The following is an 11350-nucleotide window of genomic DNA, read 5'->3' as shown; positions in this document are numbered from 1 at the left end:
TAGATCGATGCCCAGAGACCCGTCATGAAGGGCGTCGCACATCTGCTGCATAAAGCAATCCATGTTATCTGATCCAGGAGATACCGGACCCGGTGTGAGTTCGCCCTCTTCGAAGAACCCTGGAGCATAAAACGTGGTTATGAACCCCAAAAGGTAAATTACCTTAAAGCAATAAAAATAAAATGTTACCTTCCCCTCCATCGACAGTGCTTCCTAAGTCCACTCCATAATCGAATTCTCCTCTGTCGGTATCTGCATCCACATATTCCTCCTCGGAGGTCTCGTCGTCGTCACCCGTAGGAAGGAGCTCTTCATCATCTGTGAGAAGAGATTTGGCATGTCCCTTTCTCCGCTTCTGAGCAAGCTCAGCCCTGCGAGCAGCCATCATGGCAGCCCGGACCGAGTGCTCAGACTGTAATTCTGAAAGGCTCCTCACACCTATGGATTCATAGGCGGAAAGGAACCACTTGCAACTAAGGAAAGTGGTCAGCGGCTTATGCCTATATGAAGGAAGAGCAAAATGGGCTCCAGTGCAGCCCACCATAGTCCACAGCCATGCTCGTACGCCATCAATCAGTCCTCCCTCAACCTGCAGGCTACGGCTTGGATTCCCGACATATAGTTGGTCATAGCCGAACTGACGAGCAAAGCGGCAGGGGAGGTAAGGCTCTATGTGGCATTGATTCTTCACCCGGAGGACAAGATACCCAACGCGGATGTTCACTAACCAGCGGAAACAACCAACGTCGAGAACAGTCCGGTCACTTCTAGGTCTCTCCTCGTCAATCAGCACGTCGCCATAGCGACCTGAAAAGTGAGGAAAACACTTGAAGAACTCCCAGCTCTTACGGACTCGGAGCTCTCGTTGGGACAAACCGGTATCGAGTTCTCCTCTGTCGGTATCTGCATCCACATATTCTTCCTCGGAGGTCTCGTCGTCGTCACCCGTAGGAAGGAGCTCTTCATCATCTGTGGGAAGAGATTTGGCATGCCCCTTTCCCCGCTTCTGAGCAACCTCAGCCCTGCGAGCAGCCATCATAGCAGCCCGGACCGAGTGCTCAGACTGTAACTCTGAAAGGCTCCTCACACCTATGGATTCATAGCCTGCTAGTAGAGTCCGGGGCCCAATGAACTTCTGTGCACGGCAGAGAAAAGAACGAAACTTGGTTCCCGCAGGAAAAGCTCCCTCAGCACTGGCAATGGTGTAAGAACGAGCCTCAGCCTTCTCTAACAACTCATTAATGGCAGTAGGGGTCAACACATCTAACTCACGAATGGGCTCGCTGGAATTACCCTCCAAATTCTGGAACAAATAGCTAGCAAACTGCTTCAAGCTGATCTGCCTCTTCCTTTTCGCTAAAGGAGAAGTCTGGACCAAGGAGGTATAATAGTGACAAGTGAGATCCCAGAGAGTGTCATACATATCGGGAGTATCTTTCTTCATACACTCCAACTGCTGGTTCAAGGGAAAATACTCCTAATATGGACAATCCCCCATCGGAAGACCAGAAACCTGATGCATCTCATGCAAGGCCAACCCTAACTCGCCACCGCTGGTCAGGAAGGTGTTACTGTCAGGCATGTAGGTCTCTAGCAACGCCAAGAAATGGCGGCAGCTGACCGGGATTCCGTACATGGTGGCTCGTATAGGTGCATACAACCCACTGCTCTTCAAATCCCTCTCCCAGCGCGCCAAGACGAAACTGGTCATGCGTGCCCGTTACTATCAGGCATGTAAGTCTCTAACAACGCCAAGAAATGGCGACAGCTGACCGGGATTCCGTACATGGTGGCTCGTATAGGTGCATGCAATCCACTGCTCTTCAAATCCCTCTCCCAGCGCGCCAAGACGAAGCTGGTCATGCGTGCCCACCACCCCTTGGCTAGTGAGGAAGCCCAACCATAACATCTATAATCTGGTGGAGGTAACCTTCTCCCCAGAAGAGCCAGACGATTACCCACGGTAGGAGCAGCTGCTGATACCTCGCCTGGGGGTGCAGTGTCAAGGCCCATGATCCCTGGTTGAAGGCCACGAATATCATGATACCTGTTAGAACCAGGAGTCTTGTGATGAGTGGCATACCCACACTGAACTCGCTCAGCATCATCAGTAAGGCGCCAAGACATCTGTCGCTCCACGGCCTGCCCCTTCAAGTGACTGAAAGAATATTGGCGTGGAATAGAGGGAATGTATGAGGGAGCTCCCTCGTCGAGAGACAGCCAGTGTTCCTCGGCAAGGGTCAACGTAGCAGGATCCTCGACATGATCTCCGAACAGGAAGCTCGGCTTCTTTAAAGCCTGAGTAGAGGTAGAATCAGCAGTAAAGGAGGCATCCGTAATAAGCTGGCGCAGGCAATGACGCCCTCCTTCCCGTATTAAGCGACAGGATTCATCGGAGTGACCTCTGTCAAACCGAGGGAGTGGACTAACGGCCTGCCTGAGGGAAGCTGAAGAGAAGACCTCCCGGCTACAACCAGTATTGGCATGAGGAGGAAGGCTGCCCGCAGGAAACTCTACTGCAATAAAGCACAAGGGTAGAGTCAGAAAATCCATCTCATAAGAAGAATGATAAGCTCATTCACGGAATAATTGGAGAGACGATTTTGAGTGTCCTACACCGGAAGAACGGTATGCATCATCACGTGAATAACGTGGTAACATACACCGACCTATAAGGTGTAGGACGACACAAAATCGCCCCAATATACCAGAAGACTTGAATTGGCCAAGCAAGACAAGTCTGAAACCTTAACCCCCGCGAAGGAGGGTGTCGGTTCTTCCTTCATGACCCGCGAAGTGGTCAATCAGGGATACGGAAAATATAAATTCTCACCCCCAAAGAAAGAGGCCGCGGGGGAGGATGTCGCAGGAACCTCTTCCTCGCTGTGCTGCGAATGAGAACGACTCCTTCGAGGTCGAGGTAGGCGTGGAGACATTGAAAATCTGCAACGAAAAGCAGCAAGTCAGGTACAATCTAAAATATGAATACACGAAATTTAAAAGGGAAATTAAGAACTTTAATTAAAATCCTATGTATAAATAGGATTTCATAATTGAAGTCTAGTTAAACCTACAAATTGCGTGCATGCGGAACAATGATTGTCATTTTTTACGGTGAATTTTGGTGAAATACCCAAAATACCCTTCGTGTTCAAGGCTAAAATTCGGGTCAAGGACACGCTCGGGTTGGGTCATGGTCATCATATCTGATCATATAGCACCCCCCCGATACCCCACAATTTTGGTTAATTTTACAAATAAACCCTTTTGTAAAATAAAGCCAAATTTGCAAATAAACCCCTTCACAAATTTCAATTTAACGTCCACATACCCTTATCAAAACTTTGGTTATTGGGTTGTGGTCTAAACTTTTGGAATTTCAGCCCTAAATTTCAGCCCTTTTGCAAATAAACCCCTCTACACTTTATGGGTTGCTTTTTTGCAAATAAACCCCTCAAACAACATTGGTTTTCTCGCATAAAGCACCCCTCAAGTTTTCAACCAAATGGACATGCAATCCAAAACCTAATTTCAGTCCCATTTTACATAAAGACCCCTACAAATCTCAGTCCAATTTTGCATAAAAGCCCCCCAAAATTTCGGCCATCTTGTAACTTTGCATAAAACCCCCCAAATTCTTGTGCATACACAACCCATCATCAAAGAGCCTATCCTCTAACTCATGGGAACATAAAGCTATGATCTTCCTTGAAAAGAAAAGAAGAGTGTTGAAGGGGAACTTACCAAATCAAGAGGCTCTTCTTGAGCTTGAAGATGATGAAACCCTAGCTTGGAGGAGAGGGTATTTTCGGCCAAGGAGAGAACACCAAAAATCCGAAACTTCTATATGGAGTTTATGGGTTTTGAGTTCTTGAAAGAAAGGGAACAATGGTGTATGGAGTATGGAGGAAGAAGAAGGAGTTTAAAAATTTAAGAGGGAATCCTTTTTGAATTTTGAAAAGAGGGGGAAACAAAAGAGGAAACAAACAAAAGAGAAACAAAAAAGGGGGGAGAGGAGTGTGTGTCTCGGCCCTAGAACCGAGACACCCAAGGGTGTCTCGGCCAGGGTTGAGACACCCACGGGTGTCTCGGGTCCCGTTTGGTCCCCGTACGCCTATATATAGGCCCAAATTCGCCCGTTTTCGTCGATTATTGGATGTCTTGATGAAAATCGACACCAATCAACATTCGATGCGTGAAACCCTAGGGTCAACATCGGTCAACGCGTAACCCTAGGTCAACGCCAGTCAACGCGTTGCGACCAAAGTCAACGTTTGACGATTCGAAACCCTAGGGTCAACGCCGGTCAACGCGTAACCCTAGGTCAACGCCAGTCAGCACGTTGCGACCAAAGTCAACGTTTGGCGATTCGAAACCCTAGGGTCAACGCCGGTCAACGCGTAACCCTAGGTCAACGCCAGTCAACGCGTTGCAACCAAAGTCAACGTTTGACGATTCGAAACCCTAAGGGTCAACGCCGGTCAATGCGTAACCCTAGGTCAACGCCAGTCAACGCGTTGCAACACAAGTCAACGTTCGACGATTCAAAACCCTAAGGGTCAACGCCGGGCAACGCGTAACCCTAGATCAACGCCAGTCAACGCGTTGCAACACAAGTCAACGTTCGACGATTCAAAACCCTAAGGGTCAACGCCGGTCAACGCGTAACCCTAGGTCAACACCAGTCAACGCGTTGCAACCAGAGTCAACGTTCAACGATTCAAAACCCTAAGGGTCAACGCCGGTCAACGCGTAACCCTAGTTCAACGCCAGTCAACGCGTTGCGACAAAAAGTCAACACACGGTGATCCGAAGCCCTAAGTCAACACAATGTGACGGAGGTAGTTCAAAGTCAACTCAATGACACGAGCCAAACTCAATTCATCAGCTGCAGACTCGAGACTCCGACGACGGCCAAGCGATAAACGCAGCGCCGGAAGAACTTCGGTTATTCATCAAAGCATCGAATAGACCGAAAATCGAAGGAGCCAAGAGTTGAAGCTAACTACAGGTCCTTACGCCGACTGAAGGCTAGACCAATCACATCCAAAGTATTCCAGCCTCTTCTATAAAAGAAACGAGTCCTGAACGCTTTGGAGGGGGTATCTGTAGGCATCAAAAATCGCCTATAGGTCTCCACGAACGGTTCAGTGTTAAAGAGCGACGATGAACGTCACTATCTAATCCACAGGAGTCCAATTGACGTCGATGAATGATTGAAGTGAATCGACGAACTACGTGAGTTGATAGGATTTCGAAACAACGAAGACCTGGGCCAATCGGGAACCCGGCAATGTTCACAAAAAAGGACAACGCCCTTTGAGTCTTGTTCACTCTACAGATAATCCAACCACTAGAGCGGATCAAACTCTTCATCAAACTTCCAACGCACTTGGAATCACTCAAATCCGAGTTCGGACGAAGAATCTACGGCGAAAACAATCAAATATACGCAACGGAGCGTCTCAGGCTGAGTTGGGACACCCGGGGTGTCTCGGGAAAGTCGAAACACCCCACCCTAGGTGTTCCCATTGCCTATAAATAGCCACCTAAGGCCTCATTTTTGGAGATCTGGATTTTTGGAGAAGTTGGCGAAGCCCTGCTGCAATGAAGAGTGGTCGAGCGCTTCAACCGAGGAGGAGAGAGGTCTTCATCAGATTCTTCATCACCCCTGCCCCTTTCCTTAGTATTACCCTTCGCCGGTAATCACTAAGAAGAGCAGATATCTCGTTTTAGCCGAGATAGACGCTTCAGGCTTCTAGATCTCACGCGGATCGACGAAGCTCTGCCCGATTTTCTCGGAGCAGATACGAGAATGCCACGCTTGCCAGATACATGCGAATTATATGCATCAACCGCCAGAGCAGTTGCACACGTCAACCACGTCTTGGCCGTTCGAGACATGGGGTATGGACATTGTTGGTCCTATTTTTCCCCCTTCAGTCAAAGGTGATCGATTCATTCTCGTAATCACGGATTACTTTTCAAAGTGGGCTGAAGTAATTCCGCTTAGAGAAGTGAAGACGAACAACGTCATCAATTTCATCAAGCATCATGTCATATACCGACACGGCGTGCCAAGACGGATCATTCATGACAACGGTCCACAGTTCATAAGCAACGCCTTCATCAGGTTTTGTGACAAATTCAAGATCGAAGATGTCTCGTCGACAGCTTATTATCCCGCCGCAAACGGACTAGCTGAGGCTTTCAACAAGACGATCATTAAGATCCTGTCAAAGCTCATGAAGACCAATAAACGAGACTGGGACGATAAACTCGGCGAAGCACTCTGGGCTTATCGCACCACCATACGCACGCCTACAGGGGCCACCCCGTACTCGTTGGTATACGGATGTGAAGCTGTGCTACCTTTGGAAATTCAAATCCTGTCACTTCGGATCGCTCTCGCAACTAAGATGACGACAGAAGAACACCATCAAAAGCGTCTCGAAGAACTCGAGAAGTTGGATGAAAAGCGCTTGGAGGCTCAACAATAAATTGAGTTATATCAAGCCAGAATATCTAGGGCTTTCAACAAAAGAGTCCGACAGAGAAGCTTCAAGGAGGGAGATCTGGTCCTCGCTGCTCGCCGACCGATAATCCTCAATTCCAAGAAGAAAGGTAAATTCGAACCCAAGTGGGAAGGACCGTTTGTGATAGACACAGTCTACTCAAACGGTGCATATCGCCTGATTACTCAAGAAGGCACCAGGCAATTAATGCCAATAAATGGGAAGTTCCTGAAAAAGTACTATCCCTAGTACATTCAGGATAACCCATTTACCGGGAAGTTCCTTGAAGAATATTACACTTAATATTCTAGAGGATAACCCAAAATCTTTTTCACCACCAAAATCTCTCACTGATCAATTTCAATTGACAATGGGTCCACCAAAAATGTCTTTCTGGCCCTCCTGACTCTTTCCATGAACAAGAGGTCCACTTTCATTTCGGAGTCACCTTTCGATAAACGAAAGAACTCCCTTCTTCCTCTCCTTGGGTAAGCCCTCTCATGGCTATAACCGAAGTTGATGTTTCACTTCGATAAACGAAGAACTTTTTTTTTCAGTTTAGATAACCAAGCCTATAAAAGGTAAGTTTATCTAGATCTTCCAGATTCTCGGAGTGGAGATCCCACTTCTAGTTTCTTTTGCGCTGGAAATAGAATATAAAATTCTTCCTTTCCAAGATCAGGGAATAGAATATAAAATTCTTCCTTCCTTGTTTTTCGGGTTCCCTTCACCCTAAAAGAAGACCGGGAAATAGAATATAAAATTCTTCCTTTCCCGCACCGATCTTTCCAAAATTTGTCAATTTAAGATTCATCCTAGGAAGTTTATCCCGAATCCTAAGCAGGGATAAGTCTGCGCCTAACACGCGCTGCCGGTTTAGTCTTTTTCCGTAGAAAAAGACACCAGAGTTCGATTATGGGGTATTCTATCCTGAAACCTAAGCAAGGATAAGTCTGCGCTTAACCCGCGCTGCCGGTTAGCTCTTAACCGTTAAAAAGAACACTCGTCCGCATATTCAACATCGCGGCAGGTTGTTATTAATAACACCAAAATCCATGCCTTACACGCATGGGGAATTTCATCCTGAATCCTAAGAAAGGATATGCCGACGCCTAACACGCGTCGCCGGTTTAGTCTTTTTCCGAACAAAAAGACACCAGAGTCCGATTCTGGGGTATTTTATCCCGAAGCCTAAGTAGGGATAAGTCAGCGTCTAAAACACGTTGCTGGGCAGCCTATTCCCATAACAATGGCGAAGTCTACGTATTCAAAGTCGTAGCAGCAAGTCTCAGAGAATTCATTCTCTTAGCACAACGTTACATGCGAACGGAGTTAGACAATCCGCATGCTTCAATATCATAGCACAAAGTCTTAGAGAATTTACTCTCTTAGCGCAACGTGACATGCGGAACGGATTTAGACAATCCGCATGCTAGCCCGACTCAAACGGTAGTCGGTAAAGGCTAATCAAACCCGTTGATGGCTGAGGGTTTGCCAAAAATCCTAAAAGTATTATGGTCAATCATTTCAAACTGAATGAGGAATCATAATAAAGATAAAGATAAAAGAAACCAGTTCAACTAAGAGGATCAAAAGTCAAGACATTCAGCAAATGAAATCATACATCAAGAACATGGCCAAAAATCTGCTGGTTAAGCTTAGAAAGCTTCTCATCATAAGCTTGCCTCAGCTCAGCTCTGATGGACTCCTCGTTGGTAGATAAAGTCCTCGCAGCAACCTCCTCCGTCTCGACCAGCTTCTGCTTCAGGGATGTCAACTCACCAGATAAAGCAGTGTGGGCTTGTTGATCCTGTACCTTCGTCATCTGAAGAATACCAAAAGTCTCCTCTTTTTCACGGAGTGCTCTTCTGAGCTGGTCTATCTCGGTCGCACAGGAGGCAAGAGAAGAGTCAAGCTCGGTGAGTGAAGATGATTTAGCAGCAAAGTGGGCCTCAACTCGGTCCACTCGATCCCGCTACACCTGAATGTCTAACTCAGCGAGAAACCTAGCATCGCGCCATGTCTGTAAGCAAGTATCCAACTCGGCAGCGATGAATGAAGAGGCACCTGCATCCCGGAGCTCATGAAACATCTGAAGCTCACGCTCTAGGCAGTCAAGATCATCAACAATAGACTTCGCCAGATCTGGGTACCCTGCATCCCTTATTGAATTTATCTTAAGATCAAGGAATGGCTTGAACTGGTGAAGGGAAAGTCCGCTGTGGAAGAGCTTGTCAATCATAGCATTCATAAAGGAGAAGAAGGAGCGGATCTCTATACAGATGACAATCTTCTCTGGGTCGTTGTCTGATAACAACTCCTTCACAAGGACGTGAAGCCGAGAAGAAAGCCTTACACAAAAAGGAGAAATCCGTCAAAAGCCTTGATGAAGAAATGAATGACATTCCTCAGTTGCTCAAGTTATACCTTCTTCCCCTGGAATCACTGGGGGTAGTGGAGGTGTAATGGCTGGGGGTGTATCAACTGGTGTAGTTGGTCCCACAGCCGGCTCAACAGGATCAGTCTCAACAAAAGCTCCTGTCAAATACAAAATAGAATTTTCAGATGCATCACATTATAGTTACATTAGTCAAAAATTGGCTAGTCCTATAATTAACTTGAGAAAAGCTACTTACCTTCTGAAAAACCATCCTCGGGATTCTTAGGGAGCGTAGACTCAGGAAATACATCTCCAGACAACTGATCATCAATCTGAGGAGAGCCATACATAAAGTGGAGCATCGGAGTGTCCACAAGCAAGCCTTCCTCGTCAAAATCATCAATCGAGAAATCTGACACAAGATAATATAAGTACGAAAGGGGAATAAAGAGACTACGACCAATAGAAATGAGTTACCTCTTATGGGTGCATTAGCCTCTCTATTCCCAAGATCCACGTTTGCCTCCTGCGAATTATCTAAAAGAGCAAGAAGTATAGAGACAATTAGGGAATGCACAAATTCCAAATCATTCAACTCCTTTGTGTATCGTTAATGGTAGATGTACCTGGATTCATCGAACCGGGTCCTACATCGACGGTCTCCCTAATGTCACCAGTTTCTACAGGCCTTTCTACCTGGTACGGTGAGTCAGGCTCACCAGAAGATATAGAATCGTGAAAACAGGATCAGGACTCATCTCTCTCTCCCCACGCTCTCCTATATAGAAATGGAAAAGCGTGAGTCAAAGTTCTGAATGATCAAGAGGCCGGTCCATATCCTATATAGATGTTACCTCCATCACTAGCAGGATCGTCACCGGCCAAATCCATATCCGATGCTCGTGAAACTACACGCGGCTTGCGGGCTAATCTCTTCCGTCTAGCGGCAGGGGCAACAGTCGAAGGTCTCGCTTGGGGAGAAGGACGGAACTCTTCATCCTGGTCAGCTGTGGTACCTGAAACATCAAACCATAGTCAGGCTTAATAATTCTGGAAGATAAAGGTAAAGAGTAAGAAACCAACCTCGGTCAGAATAGTCCTCGTGATCTTCAAGATCTCCGCCTGAAGCTTCATCAGCAGAATGAAAGATCTTCTTTCCCTCTTCGTCAATCCGACGGGTCTTGTGTCGTGCCCTTTGTGATCGAGCATTTTCCCAAATCATACGGGAATCAGCCTGAGAAGCCTCCTCAGCCTCCAGCTCTGCAATCGGCTTCACGGGGACAGTTTTATTAGCTGCTAACAACCACTTGCAGCTCAAGAATGTGAGGTTCAACTGCCGCTCAGTACTCGGGAGACTGAACTTAGCACCAGTACAGCCCGTCACGGTCCACAACCATGCACGAAGACCGTCCACCAAACCGCCGTGGGTCCGAAGCTGCTGTCGTGGATTCCCGACATAAAGCTGATCATAGCCAAACTGGCGAGCGAATCGGCAGGGTAGGTATGGCTCTATGAAACACTGATTCCTCACCCGGAAAGTCAGATAACCCGGCCTGATGTTCACCGATGGCGAGGTAACTGGCAAGAAGGGTCATCGGCCGAATCGGTGCGGTCGCATGCCATAAGAATGATTTAAACTTGGTCCCTACAGGAAAGCCACTCTCGGGACTGCTAATGGTATAAGAGTGAGCGTCGATCTTCTTCAACAGACCATTAACCTCTGAAGGAGTAAGCGGTGCCAGTTCACAAATAGCCTCGCCAGAATTGCTCTCTAGATTCCTGAACAAATAAGACGCAAACTGTTTCAGGCTCACATGGGATTTAGCCCTCTTCGCTAAGGGTTCAGACTGCGCCAAAGTGATATGATAGTGACATGTGAGATCCCATAAAGTCTCGTAGCGGTCGAGCATGCGATCCTTCAGCTGACATAATTCTTGGGTGGAGGGAAAATATTCCTGATATAACATCTGTCCCATAGGCAAACCAGAAATCCTGTGCATCTCATGGAGGGCCAAGCCCAATTCCCCTTGCCGTGTCAGAAAGGTGTTCGAATCCGGGTTGTAGAGCTCGCACAAAGCGAAGAAATGCTTCGTGCTAACAGGCAAACCATACATAGTGGCACGAACGGCTGCATACAGACCACAAGCGTGCAACTCCTCGCTCCATCGGCTCAAGACGTACTTCGTCATGCGAGTCCACCAAAGCTTGTCCAAAGAATGGACCCAACCATAAAACCTGTGGCGTGTCGCAGGCATCTCCCGTCCTAAAGCAGCAAGGCGATTCTTCAAAGTAGAAGCAGCGGCAAGAAGCTCGTTACGTGGCGGTGCATCTAACCCCAATACTCCAGGATGCAATCCAGTGATGTGACTCCTGCTCGAACCAGGAGCTGCCTGATGAGTGATGTATCCGCAGTGAACACTCTCATGCTCCTCCGTCAAGCGCCACGACATCTCCC

This window comes from Asparagus officinalis, chromosome 5 (genome assembly GCF_001876935.1).
Source record: "Asparagus officinalis chromosome 5, Aspof.V1, whole genome shotgun sequence".
Classification (NCBI taxonomy): domain Eukaryota; kingdom Viridiplantae; phylum Streptophyta; class Magnoliopsida; order Asparagales; family Asparagaceae; genus Asparagus; species Asparagus officinalis.
The sequence above is the reverse complement of the archived record's forward strand: the minus strand, read 5'-3'. Positions refer to the sequence as shown.